Genomic DNA, 19,334 nt, shown 5'->3' with positions numbered 1-19,334 from the left:
TCTTTGTGGGGCTGTCCTTGAGCCTAGTCCAGAAGCTCCAGCTGGTGCAGAAAGCAGATGTTATACTGCTGATGCGAACAGATGATTTGACAGGATGTCACACCTCTGTTGAAACATCTGAAATGGTTGCTAATATGTTTTCAGGCCTGGTTCAAAGTTCTTGTGTTGACATACAGTGCCCTGAACAACTTGGGTCTAGGATACTTTAAAGACTACTTGGGTCTAGGATACCTGAAAGACCACTGAGATCATCCGGAGGAGTGCTGTTAGTTGTCCCCTGTGTTACAGGAGATCTTATTTTAGGTTCAGCCCTAAAGATGGCTGAATGGCTTCATGAAATAGATTTCCATTCCTGCTCCCCACCACCCATAACCAAAAGTACATGACACAAAGTCATTTTTTTAACCATAGAACAGTATTCAAGTAATAAGATTCTTTTGACACCATATATATTTTTATTGCATGATATCTCACCTTTTTCTCCAAGGTGGTGATGAACATGGTTCTCCACCTTCTCATACCTTGTGAGGTAGCTTAGGCCAAGAGGTTTAGAAATAAGTTGCTGTCTTGATTTCATAGTAACTGTATCAAGGAAGTGCCATTAGAGTCATTGGTTTTATGTGTGCTTATAAATATAAGAAGGGACACGGGTGGCACTGTGGGTAAAAGCCTCAGCGCCTAGGGCTTGCTGATCGAAAGGTCGGCGGTTCGAATCCCCGTGGCGGGGTGTGCTCCCGTTGCTCGGTCCCAGCGCCTGCCAACCTAGCAGTTCAAAAGCACCCCCGGGTGCAAGTAGATAAATAGGGACCGCTTACTAGCGGGAAGGTAAACGGCGTTTCCGTGTGCTGCGCTGGCTCGCCAGATGCAGCTTTGTCACGCTGGCCACGTGACCCGGAAGTGTCTCCGGACAGCGCTGGCCCCCGGCCTCTTGAGTGAGATGGGCGCACAACCCTAGAGTCTGTCAAGACTGGCCCGTACGGGCAGGGGTACCTTTACCTTTACTAAATATAAGAAAATGCAGATTTATCACATAAATCAGGCTGCAATCCCCAATGCACACTTACTTGTAAGTCCTGTTGAATGTGGTTCAGCTTACTTCTGAGTAGAAATGTATAGGATTCTGCTGTCAATAAGTGAGACTTCAGTTTGATATTTATTTTGGTTAGTACATATTCCAATGACTAGGAACTTTTCTGTTAGGTTTTCATAGTGAAAAAAATAACAGATTTCCCCTTTATTTTCCCCACCCATTTAATTTGAAGGCAACGCATTCAAGTTTTCTTACTCAGTTTTCCCTCATGCTTTACAAGTGTTTTGTCTTCCTCTGTAATTAATGCCCCTCCCTCTTCCTCATCCAGCATCATCAGTGATGTTAGCAGGACTGTGTATATCTCAGCTGTATAGACTTTCAGTAGCGTTTACAGGGCAAATTCCTTTTACGTTTGTACTCAAAACAATATTTCAGTATTTCATTATAATATTAATCAAAGGCTATTTTTAAAATGCTGACATATATAGATAGGTGAAGTGACTTTTTCAGCAAGTTTATAATGTTTCGTAAGGATTGTCAGAGTTTCAGTTTAAAAGTCTGGGAAGGGAAACTACCAAAGTTAATCATTGTTTGAAAGAGGAAGGATATTCAAATAACGCCTTTGTTTATGAAATCATGCAGTGTCTTGAAAATACAGACTCTTTCAGTTTCTCTTTCTTTTGCAGGATTCTTAATGTCACAGAATCAAAAGTTTATTTACAGGGAAATCAACATCCTTTATGTTTGTTGTATTATATAAAATACTATATTACACATACATCCAATATGGCAGGTATGTGGTAGAGGCAATTTTTTTACCTGTTGCTATGGTGGGTTGAGCAAGAGTAGTGGAGGACAGTTAATCTGCCCTCCCCAAAAAAGATTCGTAGAAGTTGATACTAAGCGATTCCGTTTCTCATACCTAATTTGTAAATATCCCGTCCTCTTATAGTTTTTTGTTGCTCTCTAAAATTGAAGCCACTTGCAAGGTTTGTCTGGTTTTTGAGGATGCCATGCATTTAAAAGAACAAAATGTATATGGGAATAAATGTGTTTCAAGGAACAAGCTTGTAAGCAATATGTTTCATGTCATTTCATTTCACTTTTAATTTGTATACCGCCTTTTTATATTACTATGCACAAGGCAGTTTACAGCAACAAAATATACAACAAAGAACACACAACTTATAATAATCTGATCCGATACAGGAAGTCATAATAAAACATAACTTTAAAATGGAACAAATAATATCAAATAAAGTAATATTCTATTATGTATTAGAATATAATAGTACACAATAAAGTTAACTCTCAAAACATCAGCTAATGTTGAGCGAGCCCTGATGGGGTTGCAGTAGGTGCCCAAGGATACCTAGTGCCGATACTGTATTGGCCTGTTCATAGCCCTTCACATTTTTATTTATTTATTTATTTGTAATTCCTTCAAATCAAACCAGTACTGTTATCCCCATATTGTGCATGGCAGGCCAAGATAATAGTTTGGACGGTTCATGGATAAGTTGAGATTCAAATTGGGGACTTCTTAATTTATTACAGCTCAGTCTCTGAACTACAGTGTTATGAGTCAGCTCATAGAATAGAGGAGGAGGCAAGAAGAAGGAAGCTTATGTCAAATGCTGCAATTGTATTTCTAAGGTGAATGGCAACCACGTAGAGAGCCTTGTGTAGGCCTGCCTAGGGAATTCCTTCCCTAGGGAGTTCACCTGCCACCAACATTTCTGTAAACAGTCCTGGAAACTTTGCTGAAGAATAGTATATAAATATTTTAAATGAAAAATAAATATTAGTTGAAACTGGTGTGGAAATACTGCAGATAGTTTTTGCATTTCTGTTTTACAGGGTGCTTTGCAATTATGCTTATCGCTCTGCCCCACTCGGTGAATAGGAGAAGACAAGTAAATTATTGCAAATAAGCAAATATATGAGGCAGATATGTTTTGATATTTTGTCATTTTATACAGTGGACAATTCAGTTTGAGCTTGGCATAATTTTTATTTTATTTTCTTTTTTAAAAAACCACACTTGAAGTACACATAGTTCTGTCGCATGCACTATTACTGTAGTTCAAATTTCTCCTTCAGCAGGCAGCTATGGTACAGAGTACAGGAGAAGGCTTTCTTCTTTTCTCCCCAGAAACCAAAGCAATGTGGGAGGAGAGGAGAAGCCTCTTTTTCTCACTCCTTGCTGCCCTGCCTACCCTCCGCAGCAGGTTTCCATTTTGTTGTGTGTTAGTTGAGAAGGCTTTTGCCAACAATAGAAATATGCCGTAGAAATCACTTTGTGTATGTGGAGCTTCACTCTTAAGTACAGTGGTGCCTCGCAAGACGAAATTAATCCGTTCCGCGAGTCTCTTCGTCTTGCGAAGCACGGCTATTAGCGGCTTAGCGGCTTTAAGAAAAAGGAAACAAACTCGCAAGACGTTTTGTCTTGTGAAGCAAGCCCATAGGGAAATTCGTCTTGCGGAACGACTCAAAAAATGGAAAACCCTTTCGTCTAGCGAGTTTTTCGTCTTGCGAGGCATTCGTCTTGCGGGGCACCACTGTAATTTAATAGCCATTGCCTGTTTGCCATGTGAAAGTAGTGGTACTCCCATGTGCAGAAGGAACTGCTTCTATCCAGGCAAATGAAATTATTTCCTGGCTACTACAGAATGAGTGGTTTGCATATCACAACAGCAAAAAATATTTTGAAGTAGTTTGTTTTTATTCCCTCTCCCACAAGCTCAGTTGTACTACTGTTATGTTCAAAGTTTGCATGTACAACTCTGTGTGTGATTCTGTTGCTGGCATGGGAGACAATGGAGGAGTGTGCCTTTGGGGGTAAAGTCAAACTGTTGGAGGGTTGCAGTGCTTGTTGTGAGTGTAGGAACCAATATGGGAGAGACATGTTTTGTTACAGCTGGTGCAGTTGAAGGCCTAGCATATAGTAAATATCTGAAATATACTTCTTCAGTTCTATTGGAGCAATTCCTGGACGACAATGGAACATCATTATTGATGGAACATCAGTATACAGTGGTACCTCGGGTTACATATGCTTCAGGTTACATACGCTTCAGGTTACAGACTCTGCTGACCCAGAAAAAGTACCTCGGGTTAAGAACTTTGCTTCAGGATGAGAACAGAAATTGTGCTCCGGCGGCGCAGCAGCAGCAGCAGCAGCAGGAGGCCCCATTAGCTAAAGTGGTGCTGCAGGTTAAGAACAGTTTCAAGTTAAGAATGGACCTCCAGAACGAATTAAGTACTTAACCCGAAGTACCACTGTAAAGGCTTTATGTAGGGGTGTATGTGTGCATGTACATATACCTGTGTAGTACAGAAAACAATATTTTCATGAAACTAAGAGGTCTCCATTCTGCATTAAAAGCAATAGAACGTTCCTATTTTCATGAAGAATGTTGAAGGGTATGGTATTACTAATGTAATTATAGCATTTAGCTTTCGATACCATCGACCATGGCATCCTTCTGGAGTGACTGTCTGAACTAGGGGTAGGTGGCACCGCTTTGCAGTGGTTCCAGTCCTACTTGGATGGTCATTCCCAGAGGGTGTTGCTTGGGGAATGCTTTTCAGCTCCATGGAACTTTCATTGTGGGGTTTTGCAGGGCTCAGTCCTATCCCCTACATTGTTTAACATCTACATGAAACGGCTGGGTGGGGTTTTCTGGATGTTTGGAATATGTTGTCAGCAGTATGCTGATGACACTCAGCTCTGTTTCTCCTTTATATCTTTAGGTGAGGCAGTGAAAGTGCTGGACCAATGTCTTGCCTCTGTAATGGACTGAATGAGAGCCAACAAACTGAAGCTCAATCCAGATAAGACTGAGGCACTGTTGGTGGGTGGTTCGCTAGACCGGATGGGTGGGAGATCGCCTGCTCTTGATGGGGTTACACTTCCTCTGAAGGAGCAGGTTTGTAGCCTGGGGGTACTCCTGGATCCTCTGCTGTCGTTCGAGGCTCAGGTGCCCTCAGTGGCCCGCAGTGCCTTCCATCAGCTTCAGCAGATGACCCAGCTACACCCCTATCTGGACAGGAATAGCCTAACTACTGTTGTCTATGCTCTAGTAACTTCAAGGTTAGATTACTGCAATGTGTGATATGTAGGGCTGCCTCTGAAGATAGTTGGGAAACTTCAGCTAGTGCAGAATTCTGTAGCCGGGTTGCTCACCGGAGCATGATGGTTTGAACATATTACACCAATCCTGGTCTGGCTGCACTGGCTACCAATTAGTTTCCGGGCCCAATTCAAAGTGCTGGTTTTGACCTATAAAGCCTTAAATGGTTCAGGACCATATGAACCTTTCCATATGAACCTACCTGGACCCTGAGATCATCTTCTGAGGCCCTTCTTTGTGTGCCTCCTCCTTGAGAGGTCCGGAGGGTGGCTCCCTGTCTCTGGAATGCTCTCCCCAGGGAAGTTCGCCTGGCGCCTTCATTATACACCTTTAGACGTCAAGCAAAAATATTCCTTTTTAACCAAGCCTTTGGTTGATTTGATTTACATCCTATGCCCTTTTAAAATGTGGCTTTTGAGGGGGGGGTTATTGTTTTTATTTTGATTATGTATTTTGTGGTTTTATATTTTGATTTTATTCTGTTAACCACCCTGAGACCTCTGGGTATAGGGCGGTATATAAATTCAATAAATAATAATAATGATTTATTAACGCTAGTATGTTTCAAAATAGGCTAGATATCACTTCTGATGAGTGCTCTGGTTGAAAATACTGTAATGCTGCTTGCCTCTGCCATCTATATTTCAGCATTCCTTCTAGGATAGCATTCCACTCTGCTTAATGAGGATGCTAAATTTTGTCACTTGATCAAAAATCCAATGCTTACTCTCTGCTTCCTACCTCCTTTAGTTTTTGTATTCTAAGCACAGTATAGTTACCCTTGAAATAGTTTTTATCTCTGCAGCTGCTTTTTTAGACCCTTTGTACTGCCAATTAAAACCCCAGTTAGTGGATTGGTGGGTAAAGAATCTCAATCTCTCACTCGCTACCCCCCCCCCCTTCAGCTTGCCATCTCCACCTCCCTTTGTATCTCCGTCTCTCTTTGGCCACTGAAAATGTAGGTCAGATTGCATCACCATAAAATGGAACAGTCAGAAAGGTGTTTGAAAAATGCTGACATCCTTAGCCTGGGGTGCATGCCGCCGTCTTTTGTTTACATTGAGAATAGCGATGTGCGTTGTACCTGTAAATGAACAAATCTCCTCTTTAAGGTTAGTAGTGTGGCACATAAATTATTAGTCAGATTTTCCTTTTCTGTCTTTGGATAGTAAATTAAAACTGTACAGATAAACTTGCAGTCATTTACAGTAGTGAAACATTAGGGAACTCATTTGAACATCCTGTTTATGGTAGCCATAACTGTTGAAAAATGAGCTTTCTGGCACATGGAGGTTTAACAATAGCTTTGGCATTTTTTAATATCCATGTGCTCCTTCCCTCAGATGCAGAATAATGTGTTTTACATTTTGGTTAATTTATGTTTTTGTCAGTAGTTTGTAAATAATCTTGGGCATTTTATGGGGAAAGCATTAGAATGTGTTCTTACTGACTGACTTACCCCATCTTTTCTGTGAAATCTTTCAAAATTATTAATTATAATAATTTTCGACCAGAAGGAAATCAAGATTAACAGAAAATATATCATAACAATTCAAACTTTTATACTTCTTTCTTTGCATACAAAGTTGGGCATAATATGAAGAGAGATCTTTACATATAATATATCCTCACTGTATATTAATATAATTTATCTAACTAAGCCTTCAGTTATTTGAAAATGAGTAAATGATGGAAGTATTTTAGTGAGAGAATGTTACAACATCAGCATACACATTTTTGCCACTCAGTGTTTAAATAAAAACAGCTACCTGAGTTACATAAAAAGCAGAATTACTTTGTGTGAATACATCTTATTATCTCATTAACAATTCTGTCTACTTTTGAAGATTATCCGGAAGTTAAAAGGAAAATTACTGCAGATGGAGTTGAATCTGCTATTGACAATAGCCTGTGATTGACTGTTGGGGCAGAAATAAGAACTTTGAATGTCTTGTGTGCTGTAATTACGCAGAGAAAGAAACATCAAATAGAGAAGTCAAACACTAGTGCGAATGCTTTGAACATACTTTATTGCGAAAGAGTTGGTTCTACAGGTTGTTCATTAAGAGGACATTTAGATAGTTGCATTAAAGAGACTGAAAGTCAGCAGTTGACAGTCAAATATTGTGCCTATGAATTAAAGATTTCAGTATTGTTTATATTTTGGGCTACTTCTGGGAGTTTGCTGACATTCTGTCAGCATAAATTACAGCATTCCTAGAAAGTATGCTTTCATACATACATCTACAGTAAAGTTCTCCACAAAGAAAAAGAATTGCTTAACAGGGCAATCCTAACCAGGTCTACTCAGAAGTAAGTCCTATTGAGTTCAATGGGATTGCTTCCCAAGCAATTGAGGTTTGGATAGCTGCTGAAGTTTGTAGCAAGCTGGGCTTGTTCTTGTAATCTCAGGACTAAGAGAGCTTTCCCCTTTGTTAGCTTTACCTTAGATTTTCTTAGTTTAGTTCTTACAAAAAAAAATAAATCTAAACCATTTGCATTTAAGACTTCATTCTATTATTCAAATGCAGAATCTACAGTAATGAGAGTTTAGCTTCAAGCAATTCTATTCAAATAAGCTTGAGACAATATTAATAGTAGTATTAAGTGGCCTGCATAGAAGAGAATGATCAGGGTAATTTCAATTAAATGTTTTTCGCTTCTGCAAGATAAGATGGCAAAATCTTATTACTGTAATAGTGATTGTTACCATGTGTTTCATTGCAGATTTAATCAAATATAAGAAAGAGGAAACTTCCACAGTCGAGACAGATGATGATCAATTGATATCCTAACCCTGAATTTTACCAGACTTTTAAGGTACTGTGACCTACTAACCTATATATATATAAGTATGTTCCTCAACTATTATGTCTGGGTACTACAGATGCAAGAGATACTGAGACACAAAGGGCAGCAAGAATTTGAAAAAGGCAGACACAAAAGTTGCTAGGAATGCCACAGTAATATTAAGAGCTGCTAGGTGTTAAATAATTGTTTTTGTGATGGAGGGGTTTTATGATTGAGCATAATACCGTATTTTTTGCTCTATAAGACTCACTTTTTCCCTCCTAAAAAGTAAGGGGAAATGTGTGTGCGTCTTATGGAGCGAATGCAGGCTGCGCAGCTATCCCAGAAGCCAGAACAGCAAGAGGGATCGCTGCTTTCGCTGCGCAGTGATCCTTCTTGCTGTTCTGGCTTCTGAGATTCTGAATATATTTTTTCTTGTTTTCCTCCTCCAAAAACTACGTGCGTCTTGTGGTCAGGTGCGTCTTATAGAGCGAAAAATACGGTATATTGTGACCAATGACACCAACTTCACCCACTCTGTTGTGCTACAAGTCTCAAAAGCGATAGAGAGTATTGGTGTAGGGGGAAAACCTGTTCTCCCCCTTCTAGTTTTTTAAGGGCTGCGATACATATATACTGTTCAAAGAAAAACAAAGAACAGGATTTTGTAAATTGTGGGAGAAAGACTGTGCTAGCAAATAACATTTAAACAAAGGTTCCCCAAGTTACAGTGAAGATAGACTGATTTCAATCTTGATTGGTCTACAGTTTTTGTTTTTGTTTTTTGGTCTTTTTTATAAAAAGAATGCTAGGACCTCTGTGCTTCACCATCATCATCATCATCATCATCATCATCATTATTATTTTAGATTAGCAAAGCAAGAGTATATACTGTACTTGATCTTTTAACAGTCCCGTAAATCAGATCAAGACTTCCTTCTCTAGCATGGTTTGTAAGATCCCCAGCAAACTTGCAACCAGCCAGCATTCTGTGAAAGTGATCCAGTGGTCCACTGGTACCATGGTCAGCCTTCTAACCACCCTTGTGCATATAGGAACAAAAGGATCACATTTCTGTTATATCGTATTTGGGTTCTCACAGAAGCACTGGGCATGTTCAGCTGGTGTTTTCAGAATGTTTATGTACGCATGTGTGTTTAAAGAAATAAGAACAGCACCATAACCCTTTGGTTGCAAGTAATACAGATGTAACTCTGTTTCTGGGATCCTAACGTTTGCTTTACAATTTTATGTTGCTGGTTAAATGCATTAGTTCCCCCAGCAAACACCTCCATAGCAATTGAGGTTTCTCAGTAACACAGCAAAGCAACTTATGTTTGTCATAGCTTCTTCCTCCCTTTTTTTCTTTGAGTAGTGAATGGCATCTCCACCTTCTCCCTCATTATGTTTGGAATATAGAAAGCTTGCTTATAGAAGGTCAGGTTGTTTGCCCACCTATCCCAGGATTGTTTGTTCTCACTGCTTGTGACTGTCAAGAATCCCAGGGAGAGGTTGTTCATATCACTTGACCCTCGAGACACCAGGAACTGAAACTGTGACATCCTGTAAGAAAAACTGAGCTGTAACTTATCTCCTAAATTTGCAGGATCACCGCTAGTGTGAGTTAAGCCTAAGAGGGAAACCATTGCCATCACATATTAGAAATGATTGGCTAGACAAGCACTTACCACAAGTTACATCTCCAAAATAAAACAAAACACAGTACTGAATACCACAATGAGCTGTATATGTTGTCCATCTGAACCACAAATATCTATTTATTTTGAAAATTATACCTTGCCTTTCAGTTAAATGATTCTCAATGTGACTTACAATAGTGTAATTATACAGTACAACACACACACACACACACACACACCACACAGAGATACTGTACAAATATACCAGCAGCCCTGACTGAAGAATGGGCCCACAATATGCTTCCTAAGCAAAACTGATAGTTGGACAGAGTGTCCTTTCTGGTAGGAAGTGGGGAAATAAGTTAGAATCATAGAATCATAGAGTTGGAATAGACCACAAGGGCCATTGAGTCCAACCCCCTGCCAAGCAGGAAACACCATCAGAGCACTCCTGACATATGGTTGTCAAGCCTCTGCTTAAAGACCTCCAAAGAAGGAGACTCCACCACACTCCTTGGCAGCAAATTCCACTGTCGAACAGCTCTTAGTGTCAGGAAGTTCTTCCTAATGTTTAGGTGGAATCTTCTTTCTTGTAGTTTGGATCCATTGCTCCGTGTCCGCTTCTCTGGAGCAGCAGAAAACAACCTTTCTCCCTCCTCTATATGACATCCTTTTATATATTTGAACATGGCTATCATATCACCCCTTAACCTCCTCTTCTCCAGGCTAAACATGCCCAGCTCCCTTAGCCTTTCCTCATAAGGCATCATTTCCAGGCCTTTGACCATTTTGGTTGCCCTCCTCTGGACACGTTCCAGTTTGTCAGTGTCCTTCTTGAACACTGCAGCTGCAGTTCCCTGCAGCTGATCATTCTTTGGCTTGTGATTGCACCTAGGTTGGACTTCTCTCTGCTATGATGTTGTTAGTGGGAGCTGGGAAATGGCCCATAGTTCTGTTGGGTGCATGGGACTGGAGTATGAGCCCCTTAATTTCTGCAGCCCATGGATGTAAATTTGTTCGTATTTTTAAACAACTTCCTATAAGTGATTATGTTCTTCTTTTATGCATCGTATGTCTTGTATTTTCATTTTACAAGTGGGACAGTGACACTAAAAGACAATGACCGAAGATGTGCAGAGATTTGTACCTGGATCATGTCCTACACATTGACCACTGGGAGTTATATTACATAAATTTAAACAAAATCAGCACTTTGTTTAATTAGCAAGGGAGGGAATATGTCTTTCCGCAGGTGATAGAGTATGTTTCCTCTACTAAAGGGTAACATTGGAGAACATAATATTTTATTGTAATACGAAGCTTTCCTTGTGACAATATCACATTACAGTTCCTTTAAAAAAAATTCTCTTAGCTTTCTAGAATATTTTCAGTTCTGTTGATTTATATATTATTGCCTTTGCTTGATAGTTGTATAAAATGGAATTCAACACTTCTAATACTGGAGTCTTGATGTATAGAGCTTAGCCTATTTTAGTTGTGTTAATTTTGTTGTGATAACCAGCTTTATGTGCTTTAAAAAATAGACTGTTCTACCAAAAGCCTAAAGGGGTTGCTTTATGTAGCTGAAAGAAGTAGAACACATTTAAATGACAAAGATAATATTACAGAATGCTAGTCACAGTACAACCTACCCCCACCCCTTTACAATATGTATTTTCATGAAACTCAGCTAAAAAGCTACTTTGGAATTGTTGGATGAGGAGCAGTTTTATAAGATGAGCATATAAGATTTATGTGCTCCTTTAAAAGTAGGAGCATATAAATACCAGTCTCAGTTGAACGTTCCATGTTTTCTGTGTGGAGATACATGTACAAAGTTTTGTAGAGAAATTGTACGAAGTAGCAATATAATCATGTTCACTTAATGACTCTGTTCAGCAATAACAAGAAAACAGTTTCTAACTATAGAAACAAGTTTCTAACTATATAAATGAGCCTTCCCAAGGCACAGGCTCCCACACTCCTGTCCCCCTTTCTTACTCCTTTTCCATCATGCACCAAAGGAAGATATCAAAAGCTTTTACTTCTGCTTTTAAACTAACCACAGTTGCCTGTGACATTTAAACTAAGCGAACTGTGTTTTGTTTAAACTATGGCTAGTGAGTACAAGCCAGAAACCAATTGTGTCTTGGAAAATGTAATGGCATTGTTGAAATCTCATTCATTATAGAATATTAATATATCTAGTATCAGGGTTTTGTGGGGGGTTTTTGGTCTGACTCACCTCAGCTTTAAATGCAGCTGCCAGCCTCTTTACACTGGCTGCTTGATGAAGGTGTTAGTATTTTAGATTAAGAGTCGCTAACCTGTAATTCTTCAGATGTTGCTGGACTTCCAACTCACATTATCCCTGACCAGTGGCCATGCAGGCTATCCAGCAGAATCTGGAGAGCCAAAGGGTTAGGCTCTCTTGTTTTATATTATCTAGGTGCTAAACTATTCAGTTGCTATCATTTAAGCAGCTTCTGCTCTGCTCTGCATGAGATTTGAAATTCCAAATGAAACCCCAGACCCACAGATTCCCCAGCACTGATTCATAAGATAGAAATAAAATATCAGTAATGAAACAGGATGGCCATCATATAGCTATTGTAAAAAGGTCCAGTCGCGGACGACTCTGGGGCTGTGGTGCTTATCTCGCTCTATAGGCCAAGGGAGCCGGCGTTTGTCCACACAGTTTCCGTATCATGTGGCAGCATGACTAAGCTGCTTGTGGCGAACCAGAGCAGCGCACAGAAACGCCGTTTACCTTCCCGCCGGAGTGGTACCTATTTATCTACTTGCACTTTGATGTGCTTTCGAACTGCTAGGTTGGCAGGAGCAGGGACCAAGCAATGGGAGCTCACCCCGTCGCGGGGATTTGAACCACCAACCTTCTGATCGGCAAGCCCTAGGCTCTGTGGTTTAACCCACAGCGCCACCCGCTTCCCTATAGCTATTGTAGCTTATAGTAATTGTAAGAATTTTAACTTTCACCCTTAAAGAAGGAAAAGAATTATGGGTATTATATTTAGGAGAGTTTTGGCAGTGTTGGTATTTAGAATGAGTTTTTCCAAGCTCTGTTTTGGCAGGTATATCACTTCTGTTTCAGTCTTGTAGATAAGAGCAGATTCTTTAGAAAGAGTGACTCACCAAAGGCTACCCACTGAACTCGTTATTCTTGTTCTTGTTTTAGATTTGTAATAAACCTCATTCCAGAAAATTAGGGCAGATAACAGTATGTTAAAATCTTATGGCAAAGCCAACCAGATAAAACAAAATTGACAACTTAATACTAAAACTTCATCTATATATCAGCTTAATTCCTACCACTCAGGCCTAGTTCAAATAAAATATTTTATTGGAAGAGATGATTTAATTGGCTCCAGTATATTTTTGGAGGAAGGGGATTTTGCAGATGAGGGCAGCCTTGCTTCCAAATGCATTGCATAGAAAGTATTTTAAGATAATGATTGGCCTTTATAATGACCTTGTCACTTTAACGCCAATACAACTTTGTACCTACAATTCATTATAAAGTGGGGCAGAGCTTCCTATATGTATTCTGCTTTCTAGCTTAATAATTTAAAATCCCCAAAACTATTTTCAGTAGTTTTATTAGGCAGGTAAAATGTTTTAAATAGCAATCCTAACCAGTGATGCGGGCCATAAAATTTTCTCCCACAGAATTTCCCCCTGCAGATTTTTTTATTTTATTTCATAGGTTTATTAGTAGCAATTAATGGATGATAACTACAAATAAAATATTAGAGAGGTTTGATGGTTTCAAAGTTGTAATTAATGTTTTTCAATTGATTATCCTAACAAGTATGTGAGTCAGCTTTTTTGGATCACTAAATGTATTAGTGTATTAACAGCTTTCAGTGTCTTTGGTTTTTCCGTCCTTAAAATTTAAACTACATGAATGAAGTACAAGCAGTGGTTTTCACTTTTGCTTTTACAGTATTCCCATTAAAAATCTACATAAAATAACATTTAAATCACATTAGGTGTTCTTCAGTTTTATACCTCCAGTATTTTGGGTCAAATACTTGTGGTGAACTGGGACAAAAAATTAACATGGCTCACTTTTATACCTTGGTTTGCTAAATACAGGTAAAATAAACTTGCCAAATTAGATCACACTCTAGGGTATCCAAAACTTTTCAGATGCAAATTTGAATCACTAATCCTAACCCCGGATAGTTCCTGCTAGAACAGGTGGGATATAGTAACAGCTGCAGAAACCATAGCAGATGGCATACCAGTTGCTGGTGTAGGGCCCTAAAACAGGGTGCCTGGGGGCAGGACACCCCGTGCCCGGGATCCATTGGATCCTAAGCAACTCAATTCCTCTTCAAGGGACCTGGTATGGATCCCTCAACTGTGCCACCTTGGAGTTCGTGCAGCAAAATAAAAAAAACCACTGTCTTCTGCTCTGGCCACCACAAGTGGACAGAGCTTCAAATGCAGTGCCCAATTTCCTAATCTGCTCCAATCCCACTGTTCCTGGCCAGGGAGCTAGGATTTCTCTTTTTATTTTGGATGCTTTTATTTTATTCTGGAAGTTAAATTTTGGATTTTTATCCCACACTGTCCCAAATCCTCAGGTGGATCATAATATTTTAACAAAATCCAAGTAACCTGACTTCTTAAGATTCTTCTTTAGAGCTCTCTGTCTGCTGTGATAGATAGAACTTCATAGGCTCCCTAGCTATTTCCCCACCTGTGGCAGCTTTAGTAGATTATTGCCTTAAAAATATAACACAGTGGTAGAACTGATAGCCCCACCAAAAAAATTAAGTATCCCTTTCTCCCCAGTGTTATCTTAAATGTACCCCTTATAAGCCAATTTAGATGAGATCAAACAAATCTTTATGGAAGATACTCAGGCCCTCGAGTAAGAAAGAGTACTATAGTAGCAGAATTACTTAACAAGAATGTTTGAGAGATTGTTGTGGGACATGGGGAAGGAAATAGTTTTTGGTTGTTTTTTTTCCTGTTTTTTTTCCTAAGGTTTGTCCCAACCTTTTAGTTATGAGATTAATGGAGTTCCTAGGTTGTCTTGAATGTAGGTACTACACTGGAATATAGGTACGGTACTTCACTGATACTGCAGGTATTCTCACATACCTGCCTAGATTTAGAAACAGAACTACATCAGCTACTTTTACACACCATTCTCTTGGCTTAACGTGTTGTGAAAGGTGAATTGAATCATTATATAATTTCATGCCACAAGGAGATGGTGGAAATACAGTACCAACTTTGGAATGCTTGTGAAATACATCCCCAAATACTCATTTGAATCTTGAATTTTCAAGCATAGTCATGTAGAATGCATTGCTGTAGTCCTACACTTAGTTGAAGAGATACATTTGTGTGAACATTTCTGCTCCCCAAATACTTTTGTACAGTAGCTTGTATCAGGATTTGTTAACCGGGAGCCGTATCCCACAATAGGAAGCCAATATTTGTACTCATGTACTTTGCACTATTGTCATGACAGTGAGCAAAGAGTAGTTTGTAAATGAGTCATGAAAACCAGTGAACTGAAAGCTCTAGGCCTTCCTGTTGATCCTTCTTCCTGGAGCTTCTCTCAGATTTTTCTTTGAAACAGAAACTTGGACTCCTGAAAGACATATTTGATTCAAGAAGTTGGTGTGCTTCCTTCCGTTGGGTTTCTAATTTAATCACCTTCATTTTGGGGAAGCTTCTCAACAAAACAAAAAAGAATTGATAGCATGTGTATATCCAGATAGCACTATAATGGGGATGAAGAACCTGTGGCCCTCCAAATGTTGTTGGACTTCGGTTCCCATCAGCCTCAGTCTTCATGGCTAGTGATGAAAGGTGACAATAGTTGTAACCCAACAACATTTGGAGGGGTTACAGTTTCCTCACCCCTGCTCTGTAAGCTTAAATGATATTGGGAAGGCCTGGTGGTGCTGTGGGTTAAACCACAGAGCCTAGGACTTGCCGATCAGAAGGTCGGCGGTTCGAATCCCTGCGATGGGGTGAGCTCCCGTTGTTCAATCCCAGCTCCTGCCCACCTAGCAGTTCTAAAGCATGTCAAAGTGCAAGTAGATAAATAGGTACCACTCTGGTGGGAAGGTAAACGGCGTTTCCGTCCGCTGCTCTGGTTTGCTAGAAGCGGCTTAGACATGCTGGCCACATGACCCAGAAGCTGTACACCGGCTCCCTCGGCCATTAAAGCGAGATGAGCGCCGCAACCCCAGAGTCAGTCACGACTGGACCTAATGGTCAGGGGTCCCTTTACCTTTTATACAGTGGTACCTCGGGTTACATACGCTTCAGATTACATACGCTTCAGGTTACAGACCCCAGAATTATTACCTCGGGTTAAGAACTTTGCTTCAGAATGAGAACAGAAATCATGCTCCGGCGGCGCGGCGGCAGCAGGAGGCCCCATTAGCTAAAGTGGTGCTTCAGGTTAAGAACAGTTTCAGGTTATGAACGACCTCCGGAATGAATTAAGTACTTAACCTGAGGTACCACTGTACTGTTATGCTTTTGGTTCTCCTTCCTTTCTCCTCAGGCAGGCCTGTTTCCATACATTGCTTTTTCTTCAAGTTGCTGAATGTTGCACACACCCCCTGACCGGTTCTTTGCTTCCCTACGCAGGCATGTCAAATTCCATATCTGACAAGAGGGTTTCTCAGGTGCTGTCTGTGTATTTATAATCTTTATTTTTCTACCATTTGTTTTAGTACTCCCCCAAACTATATCAGAGAACTAACTTTTTAGAATAAAATTTGATTGATTTAAGAGTTAACCATTCTCTCTTTCATTAACTTCTTTTGCTTGCACTATATAACATGTGAAGCTGGCTCCCCACTTGCAACCCCACAGAAAGAAAAAGAAAAATCAGTTTCTGAACTGACTTTATTTTTCCTGGTTTGACTTGACAGTCCGTAATCTTTTCCATTGAAGTGATGAATTGATCTTTCTGCTGCCACTCTTCTCTTTCTACTGGAATACTGAGGGATTCATGGCATGTTGAAAGAATGTTTCAGTAGTAGAATAGTATATCACCAGCCAGCCTAAGGTGACATCTTAACATGCAAAATAGCTGCCAGAAGTGGACAACAAAATTAAGCATGCACGCGCTCTCTCTCTCTCTCTCTCTCTCTCTCTCTCTCTCTCTCTCACACACACACACACACACACACACACCCCACACACACACCCCACACACCCGCACGCACACACGCACACCAGCTTTAAAAGTAATTATGTTACGTGAGCCATAGAGCAATAACTGAGCAGTATTGTGGCGGGCAGGGGTATCAGTTCAGAATCAGCATCTTTAGGCCCCTTTCCTTATATATTTCAGTTGCAGAGTCAAATAATAGTGATTAAATGGGCCTCAAGTGGACTCTGAAAATAGTATTATTCCACTGGACTTTTATTTTTACCTAGGGCCTCAACTGATTCACAGTGCATTCCTGCAGATGCCTACTAAGAAGTAAGCCTTTCTGAGTTCAGTAGGATTTACTTCTAGATAAATGGGTGTAGGATTGCAGCCCTACTCTCCTAATTCTATTGCTGTTTGTTTTTATTGTACCTCTTTCAAGCTTCCTTGAGTTAGCATGTGCCTAGAAAACCAGGATACAATTTTTCTCTTTTTAAAAAACAAAAAAAGCTGTTGATTTGGTATAATGGAGCACAAGCTAGTTTCATTTCATGTTGTAGTAGCTAATGCAATCATTATTTTACACTTGCCACATCTGTCTGTTTTGATGTTTGCTTTCTTTTCTCTTGTGCTTACGCCTCGTTTTCACAACAAAGAATGGTGTTATGACAGAACAGGGCTTGAAAATTCTACTTAAGCATTAATTGACCGAAAACCCCCACAAAAAACCAACCCAACAACTTTGTTTAGCATGAGTCCAAGTATGGAAGTACTTTGACTTCCTTCATTCTACCAAAAATGCCTAGTTACATTTCTATCAGCATTACATGTACAACTTGTTAGTTTCTCAGATCTGATTTTCACAGAGCGCTTATATGAGCAGTAATTGCTCAGCTGGATTTCCACAGGCATTTTCAGGAGGACAAGCCCTTTCTAATGACTTTGATTAGTTGTGATAAAGAGCAGATAGCTATGCTCTAACAATTAAGTCTTAAGGCATCATTTCCTCATGAAGGAGCCTGTGACTGATTCTGAAAGCCTGTGCTGCTATACCTTGACACAGCAAATAACCCTCATCTGGAAGTTCAAAAATATGTGAGTGCTTGTCATTCTCTACAGGTGAAATATGTTTATCACACCCATAGTTCTGAAAGTAGGAGGTGTAGTAGCTGTCTTGAGCCCTCCCATCCTCTTGATTGATTGCATTTTATCTAAAATTTATAGCCTACTCAGGGACTCAAAATGGTCTACTTACACTTTTACAGTTCACATTAAGAAACAAATGAGATTCTGGAAGGACTTGCTTTCTACCTAAGGATCCAAAATGATGGCTGCCCTTGGTATTCTGATTTCCACTGATTCTCTCACATGTCTTCTGGATTTGAGTGAGGGCCTGGATTGGTTTTCCCCCAGGGTTTGTAAACACTTTGAAGCAGTGATGTGGTTGCTTGCTGTTTCTTAGCGTTGCAAAAGCCTGGTGAAAAGTGGAACAAAACTTCTGGTTTTCCCATCTCTGATAAAGCAAAAGACATCGCCTCCGCCCCCCCCCCCAGCCCCCCGCAAGTTCTCTGCCTTTGGAGAAGTGAAGGGTTCTCTCATCTTGTACTGGACATTCTGGGCAAAGGTTGCCAGAAATAGGCTGGCCAATTGCATTTGTGCAATTCCTATGTACATGTATCTGAGAACGTTACTTGCCTTCAACTCAGTATAATATTTTATTCAATTTTGACAAGAAATGAAAGTCTGTGTGGTCCAAAGGTGTGCAGAGTGTTGTTGTTGTTCATTTATTACCTGCCCTTCTCCTTGAGGTCTCAAGGTGGGTTACAGCACAGCAATTTAAAATACAAAATTAAAAGCAATTTAAAACAACTCACAGTCACAAAAATAAGGCAGGAACATAAAATATACATCGCAAGTGTCAAAGGCTAGGGGGAAAAGGTTGTCCTTAATAGATACTTATGCACACTAGGCTTTTAAATTCTGACTGATTCCCTTTCTAAGTTATGTCTATCACCTTTTCATTCTTGCTACAGGTGAGGTAAGCTATTCTGCAAAATATTAAGAGTTGTAAGAGGAAAGTACCTCTTAGTGAGACTGAGAGGCAAACTGCCCTGTTCATGACCATGTAATTGTCCCTAGTTTCTCTCCAAATGATGTTTTACATAATTTGTGCAACAGACAGCTGTGAACTCAGGGTGGGATGCTCTGCTGTTTGTTAAAGGCTCCCCCTGCCCCCTCATTTCCTGCAGGAGTGTCCAATGAGCAGAACGCCACTCATGGTTAGTCTGGATCCAACCCAGTATTTTACTTGGGGGCGGAGCTGTAGAAGAAGACAGTTTATTTAGTATGCTATGCACATTTTCTTATTTATGACCAAAAGAAGACCAAATCCAAGGGATGTGTATAACAACCAGTATTCACCTAAGCAACAAAATGAACATCAACATTGGGAAATATGTTCCTTACTTGCATAGAAAATGTTTCCATAATATGTTGTTGTTTATTAAATTTGTATACGCCCTTCATCCAAAGGTCCCAGGGCAGTTCACAACAGAAAAATACAAAATAACAATACAAAATAC

At 39.9% G+C, this 19,334-nt stretch overlaps 1 protein-coding gene across 2 annotated transcripts in view; it reads left to right on the top strand.

The window, feature by feature from the left end:
* Positions 1-19,334, top strand: part of ATXN7 (ataxin 7) — a 102,845-nt gene that overhangs the window by 7,237 nt on the left and 76,274 nt on the right. For both annotated transcript variants that reach the window (XM_028719498.2, XM_028719497.2), the window contains exon 2: positions 7,894-7,986. The gene's annotated coding sequence lies outside the window, so the exon portion shown is untranslated. The remainder of the gene's footprint in view (positions 1-7,893; positions 7,987-19,334) is intronic.

Source organism: Podarcis muralis, chromosome 2 (assembly GCF_964188315.1).
Source record: "Podarcis muralis chromosome 2, rPodMur119.hap1.1, whole genome shotgun sequence".
Classification (NCBI taxonomy): domain Eukaryota; kingdom Metazoa; phylum Chordata; class Lepidosauria; order Squamata; family Lacertidae; genus Podarcis; species Podarcis muralis.
Note: the sequence above shows the minus strand (reverse complement) of the source record. Positions and strands in the feature narration are given on the sequence as shown.